The 7620-nt window shown below is 35.6% G+C and overlaps 1 non-coding gene across 1 annotated transcript; it reads right to left on the reverse strand.

The window, feature by feature from the left end:
- Nucleotides 1–6277: 6277 nt before the first annotated feature.
- TRNAN-GUU lies at nucleotides 6278–6351 on the reverse strand. The gene has a single exon. It is a non-coding gene; the product is annotated as a tRNA-Asn (tRNA).
- Nucleotides 6352–7620: the final 1269 nt, after the last annotated feature.

Here is a 7620-nt window from a genome sequence, read left to right on the forward strand (position 1 = left end):
TTGATAGCACGGTGCAACATTTCTTGCATGTCAAAGTACGCTTGCCTATCCACTTGGTGAGCAAGTTTTCAGTTCATCCCACCGAGGAATCTAGCTATCGTATCCTCTTCGTCTTTATCAATGTATGCTTTATTCATAAGGGCCTAATTTTTTGTGTAATATTCTTCCTTTGGATCCCTGTTTCAGAATTTACAGTTTTTGCTTGAGTACTCGAGAATAATGCTTTGGAATGTAACTTTTTCTCATTAATGTCTTCAATTCCTCCCACGTTTTAATTGGTTCTTCATAATTTCTCCTCCACTCTATTTTCAAAGATGTTCACGATATATTAGCGTAATCACAAAATTTAGCCACAACAAGCTTCAATTTTCTTTCTTCACTGAAATTGTTGCCATCGAAAACACGATCAATTTTTCTCTCATATTCCAAATACTCCTCTGAATCAGATCTCCCATAAAAAGTTTGAATTTTAAGCTTTACCCCCAACTCCTCTTTCTTCTCCTCTCTCGTATTCATACTCCCTCTCAATTCTTTTCGGTGCTAAAACAAATGGGTTGAGGACAACGAGTGAGGTTTGTCTATGGCACCTACTTCAGAGTCCGCTCCCGACCTTGACCAACTCCTTATTACCTAAAAAGCGTAGAGAATAAAGAATGAGACAAAGACTCTGTAAGTAGCCTACTTGTAGGTTCTTAATCGTGTCCTTAATATTCTAGGGTACCATCTTCTTTGTTGTGGTCTTGTTCTTGTTCTTGTTATTGGTGTAAGTACTTAGGTTCTCCAATTCTTGTTCTTGAGTTGGGGTTCTTATCTTGATTATCCTGAGTACCTTGGTCCCTGGATTATGAAACGTTGGTTATTATTAACGATATTTAGTAATAAATTATAGTTTACCATATATATTATACTTGATATTTTATTATTAGGAAAATATCTAATATTTGCCTTATTACCATAGGTATCTTTCCATTTATTACTATTTCCATATCCTTGTAATTTATTTTATTATAAATAAGATATCTTTCACATCATTTAGGTGTGGTGAATTATGCAAACATTCACAGTTATTCTTTAAGGGTATTAGTTCTTGTCCTTAGAACTTGGATCTTGATCCATGTTCAAGACCTGGATCTTTCTCTTGTTCCAGATACTTTCTTTGTTCTTGTTCTGTTCTTGATTCTTTCTCCAAGACACTCCCCCTAGGATTTAAGGCACTAGCTATGCATCTAGCAATCCTGTGTCCAAGGGTTCATGCGTTCCAAGCGATAGTCTTAACGTACGTTCATGGCTTCATGAGTTCCAAGCGACATAGTCTTAACCCGCATTTTAGGGTTTGCCCTCCGATACCGTCTACTAACCTATGCCCAAGGCTTCATGCATTCCAAGCGGCATAGTTTGAAAAACAACATCCAAGACTTCTTAAGTTCCAAGAGATGTAGTCTAATCGTGAATCAAGGGCTTGCCTTATGATACAGTCTAACCACCTACGCTCAAGGCTTCATGCTTCCAAGCAGCGTAGTCTAAGTCATGAGCACGTTGTACCGTGGGAGGTCTTATGAGTTTTTGATTTTTGGCTAGGGTAACTTACTATCTTCTTGTTCTATCATGGCCTAAACTAATCCCCATGATAAACCATAAAGGTCATGTGGTCGGTGCATACATGAACATGGAATCCTGCAAAGCTTTTGGGCCAATCATGAACATGGCATATTAGGAGGTCATTGGTCATTTTGGACATGATTAGAGTTTTTGTGTCTGAGAACCTTGGTCCTTATCCTTGAGTGGTACCATGCATTCTTCTTACTTAGGTAGTTGTAAAGATTGTGTGGTATTGTTCTTGTTTCTCAATCTTGTAAGTTTCTAAGGTTCGTAATTCCTCGAGGCATAAGTTGAAACTTGCATTTGTAACCATATGAACCCATCTTAGCATGAGTTGTTCTAGAAGATCATAGATTCTTAGGGAGTTCTTTAGAGGGTTCTATAAGAGTCTTGGTTCTTGTGGTGTTTCCTTGTAGGTGATTCTTGGATCCTAACTTGGTTTAGGTTCCAAACTTGCTCAAATCAACTTGAAACCTCAAACATATCTTCATGTTCTTCATAATAGACCTTATAAGAAGTACGAAACCATTTCGAGCACGTATAGACCTTGGATTTTCATAAGTCTTCCTAGGGGCATTTTGGTCATTTTATCCATAATTCATGGTTTTTTTACTTAACGTGTTCCAATGGCTTTCAAATTTTCATAAGTCATCCTAAGAGTTCATTTAGTGAGTTATTTTAACGTTACTTAAATCCTGAGCATTTTGATCAATTTAGGACCTTAACTCACCGTTCTTTTTGTTTTTCTTTCATATATCCTAAATTTATACTTATGTTAGGGTTCATATGGAAAATCCAATGGATTCCTACAAGTAATTTTTAACAAAACGTTCGAGGTCACTACTTACCTCGTCGTGGACATTTGGGATTTTCGTTCTTGAGCATCCAGTATTCGAATTATCCAAATTTCCTTCCACGAACTCCTTATTTTGTCTAGTTTCTAGAACCATAAAGATTTTCTTGAGAATGATCAGGAAGGAGGTTAAAATTGAGAAAACCGAGGGAAGGTCAACATGCACCTATCTTTGACTTTTATTGGTCAAAGTTTGACCTTTGACTTTGGACTTCATCTTCTTCCTTGGTAGCTAGAAAAATTTCGATTCTTTCTTATAAGACCCCTTTACTTTTACCTTTTTACAGCTATATATAGACATCTAGTGGATTCGATTGTTCCACGAAACCTTTAGATGAAGTTTCAAGCAAGAAGTAGAAACATAGTTCATACCTTTTCGTGGTCTGTAGCACAGGTTATAACCTTCCAAAGTTCGTCGGAAAACATTTTTCTCGCCTGAGTATATCTAGAAACCTTTTGTTGGGCAGCCAATTATAAAACGTTTCAGTGCCTGATTCCTTCACGAAACTTGTTGTAAATCCCATATGAAATATGTAGGTGTTGGTAGGAAGGAAAATGATTAACCATAGCACTCGAATTTTGAAGAAATCAGTGAAAGAAAAACTTATAATCTAAGAGCTTCAAACTCGATTCTTGTCTTAAAACTTTGTCCCAACTTCAGACTTTATTGGGGAAGATTCCATCTGTTGGGTTTTATGTCCTAAAACTCATAGTTTGTAAACAAAAACATATTCTATTTTCAATAAAGTTATTATTGTTGTTTATTCCGTAAAGATTGTTATTGAATAAAGTGAACTTTATGATTATTAATCTTAAATCCAATAAACTAAGAACACTCTGACTATAGTATGATTACCTGAACTATATGTATTGACATAAGTGTGGATCAAGTTCAAGTATATAGTCAAAATGATCTATAGTGTAGGGATAAGGCCGAGTACCTTATCAAGGGGACACTATGGATGCTGCCCACTTTTGTATATGACATAAACAATATGATCACTAAATTGTACCTGCAGAGACATGTGAGTGGGGGCGTCCTATGCAATGAGTATTGCATAAGATCGAACCATGTAGAAAATCACTCTCATTTTATAATGTCGCTTACTACTGAGACTGATTTTCTTTTCTTTCGATGACTTAGGTAACTCGATTTTAATCCTGACCTAACCATGAACTCCTGTTTATTTGGAATTATCCTTAGATTTACATGGGTTAGAGTGACTCAAGTTCGTCGACTCAATAGGCCTCTCATTTCAGGGGTTAGGCTGGGTGAATAACTGGGGACATGGGGTGCAAGATGGAATTCACTCTTATCTACTTTAAGGGATAGAAGAGAGATAGTTCCCTTAAGCACTGACTCCAGGTCTTGAACAAGGGGCCCCACCCTCTCATTGGCCTGAAAGGGATTCGGTTTACTAGTTGGACCACAAACCAATTGTTTATTACAAGATCAGTGAGACATAAGGAACAAGAAGTAACTTCAGGGGTAAAACAGTAAATTGACCCAGCTTTAGTTGCGAACCACCTGTGAATGATCGACTTAATCATGGCTATATCAAATAGACATAAATATATCGAACAACCTGTGAATGATCGACTTACTAATAATGGCTATATCAAATAGACATAAATATATCTATAGTGAGGAAAGTGCAACTACTAGGCTATAGTGGAATGTCCTAGTAGTTAACGAATGTTGGTTAACAAGGTTAATGAGTTTAACCGGTTAATCTTGTATCGTTGGAGCCCATGATCTATAGGTCCATTAGGTCCCTCTGTTAGCTCATATCGGACTAAACCAAAGAACAATGTGACGAGTGAGTTCGAAGTGTTCGAATTCAAATTAGGGAGATTGCACTATATATATACGATATATTTAACCGCATTTTTGTTTTATCTACGAATTATACAAAAAGAGAGAATTTGAGATATTTAAATAAGATTTAAATATCTTAATCAAATGTGTCGGAATTAATTGGGATTGACATTTGAATGAATATTAAATATTAATTAAATAGTTTAATTAATAATTTAATATTACTTTAATTTGAAATTAATAATTCAAATTAATTGTTGAATGAAAATGAAGAAAGTCAAAATGTTGACTTCATTTAATGCATGTTTTAGTGAGTGGAATTTTGAGGTATCAAAATTTGGTTTAACCAAACTTGCATGCTTGCCAAATAATCCCAAACATTTGAATGAAATTTTGAGTTTAAAAATTTGGTGATCTCAAATTTGCATGAACATGCAAACATGACTCTATAAATAGAGTGATCATATTACATGGAAGTTCTTCCAAGGAAAAAACCTTGGAAAAAAAAAAATCTCTCAAATTCTCTCTTCATATATGCTAAATCCCTCCCAAGTTTAGTCACTCACCGGATTTCACAATCCCGTTCCAAGGCCGGAGAATAGTGGAGAAGACAGTAGTGGAGGTTTGAAACCGGTTCGTGAGGAAAAAAAACTTGAGCGACAAAAGGTTAGTATTCAAACTCATTTAGTTTTAATGCTTTTGAACGTGCTAGCTAATTTACTATAATTGATGTACATAGAGTGCCTAAGATCCAAATTGCTTCTGCATGTGTTCTATTAATACCATCAATTGGTATTAGAGCATGGTTTTAGGCACTTTATTTACATTAATTTGAGCATGGTGGGTACTATTTCATGAATGAAATATTGTGGTTGCTAAAGTGGATGTTTTTGGTTTTGACATTTTTTTATGCTTCCATTTGATGCAATTCTTGTAACAAGCCTAATGTCTATGAGCTTTAATGAGTGAAGAAAGGTCTGTAATTTTTATGAAGTCATTAGAGTCCATTTTAGGTTATAATTGATCGAAAATTGAAGAGATAGCAAGATGAACCAAAGAAGAAGATGAAAGAGGCAGTTCGAGTGTTTTTTCTACCTTTGGGGTCCAGTTCAATGTTTATAAGGGTTGGTTCTCCCAGCTCGTGATCCTCGGGAGTGGTTCAAGTTATTTTTAATTATTAATGTAATAATTTAGTTAATTTCTTGCTTTAAAATGCCAAAACCAATCCACTTTAGTGTGTTTAATGAATTATGCATTATGAATGTATGTTTTAATTAAATAGAAAATGTATATGCATAAAGTAGGTCATATAGATTTAAAATCCCACCATAGGCTAAGCATGTTTCATGCATTCCAGGTATGTTATAAGTGTTATAATATATAGTATACATGTTTAGAGTTCCAGGAGTGATAGATATAAATTGTTATATTATTGCATGGAATGGATGATTATGTAATTGTTATATAAAGCATTTTCCTTGCATTTTCCTTTCTTCATTCCTCCGTATCAAAACTCATTGTCTACATCTTGTTTCTTCTCCTTCTTTCTCATGATGTTAACCGTCTTTGTACGTTTGATCCTACCCCTCTATTTCACTAGTGTTGTGTATGTTGGATCCCATGGTCGTCATCTCGACATCGTCATTTGTGCAGAGGTGCCTTGCCTTTACCTAAAACATAAGAGCAGCGCATGTCTTGAGTATTTTAAGAAATACTCATTAAGTAACTCCACTACTTCTCTACTCACGCAAACACATGAAATCATGGTTATCATAAAATATCATTTCATGGCATGGTCTCATATTCGTGTCCGGGTAGAGTTTGATGTGCATACTTCTCTACTCACGACTTACATACACACACATTTGCTCCCATGTGAGCTCGCATACCTACCCATTGACCAGGGCTTCAACTAGCATACACTCACACTATTGGTATACCATGGAGGGAAGGGAGTGCACATAGCATTGTGGTGTATACAACATAGTAGGTAGACTTATTACCATCGCTAGAAGGAGGGTTTGAACCTTTAACCTTGTGGTTAACAGCCACACGCTTTAACCAACTAAGCTATTCCAGCTAATTCTTCGTAATAGCTCAAGCCCACCACATCCTTATAAGGAATGTTTCATCCCCTCTCCAACCAATGTTGGATCTCACAATCCACTCTCCTTGGGGGCCCAACGTCCTTGCTGGCACAACGCTTGGTGACTTACTTTGATAGCTTTCGTAATAGTCCAAACCCACCGCTAACAAATATTGTCCGATTTTGCCCATTACGTATCATCATCAGCCTTACTTACAATTCTAAAATGAGTCTACCAGGGAGAGGTTTCCACACTCTTCTAAGGAATGCTTCGTTCCCATTTCCAGCCACTACAAAATATTGTCCATTTTTTACCGTAACAAATCGTCGTCAGAATCACAGTTTAAAAACACGCTACTAGAGATGTTTACAGACACTTATAAGTTATTCTTCATTCTACTCTCAAATCAATGCGGGATCAGAGGGCATGGGTTCAAATCCCACTTCTGACAACTCAAATAAAGGTAAAATAAAAATACAATAACATATCATTTTTTGAAATCAATTGAACTCACTGAAGATTTAAAATTGTCACGACATGATTTTTCAAGCATATAAGAACGGTAATAACTCAATTTTAATGACTTCAAAGCACAACTATAATAACTCAACTTTCTAAGACTTTAAATCATTATTCATGATACAGAAAAAATTTCATAAAAATTGGAACAAAATTCGAAAACTAAGGACAACAACTCGTAACACATAGAACTGACGTGACAAAGAATAAATTTGATAAAAATTGGAACGAGATTCGAAAACTATGGACAACAACTCGTACACATAGAATTGATGGCTCAAGACGACCCTCCTCTGTGACCTTAACTAACAGTTAGTGATCACCCAAAAAGGAAAAGTAATATCTAGTGCAACTAAATAAGTAACATACTTGTAGGCGGTAATCGAATCCTTGATCGAGCGAGTTGCCACGGATTTTTTTCTAGGTTATAGAAAGTTTAGGTGTAGATTATATGTAACGACCCTAGTTTTCTAGGGACTTAGAGTCACTAGAATATGCATGGTGTAACTACTTTATGCGAAAATATTTTTTACATTATGTTTTTGTATTGAAGCTACCACTAAAAAGAACCCAATATTATTATCAAGAATGCTAGATTAAGACTATGTAACAATGTTAGGAATCACGAACCTACATAATTATATGACATTTTTCACTTTGGTTGGAGGGTTAAATTTTTCCACATACTAAAATGGAATGATTCATTCCCATTGATAAAAAGAGAGATGAACCTCCGACCTTAT

This window comes from Cucurbita maxima, unplaced genomic scaffold, assembly GCF_002738345.1.
Source record: "Cucurbita maxima cultivar Rimu unplaced genomic scaffold, Cmax_1.0 Cma_Scf00086, whole genome shotgun sequence".
Classification (NCBI taxonomy): Eukaryota; Viridiplantae; Streptophyta; class Magnoliopsida; order Cucurbitales; family Cucurbitaceae; genus Cucurbita; species Cucurbita maxima.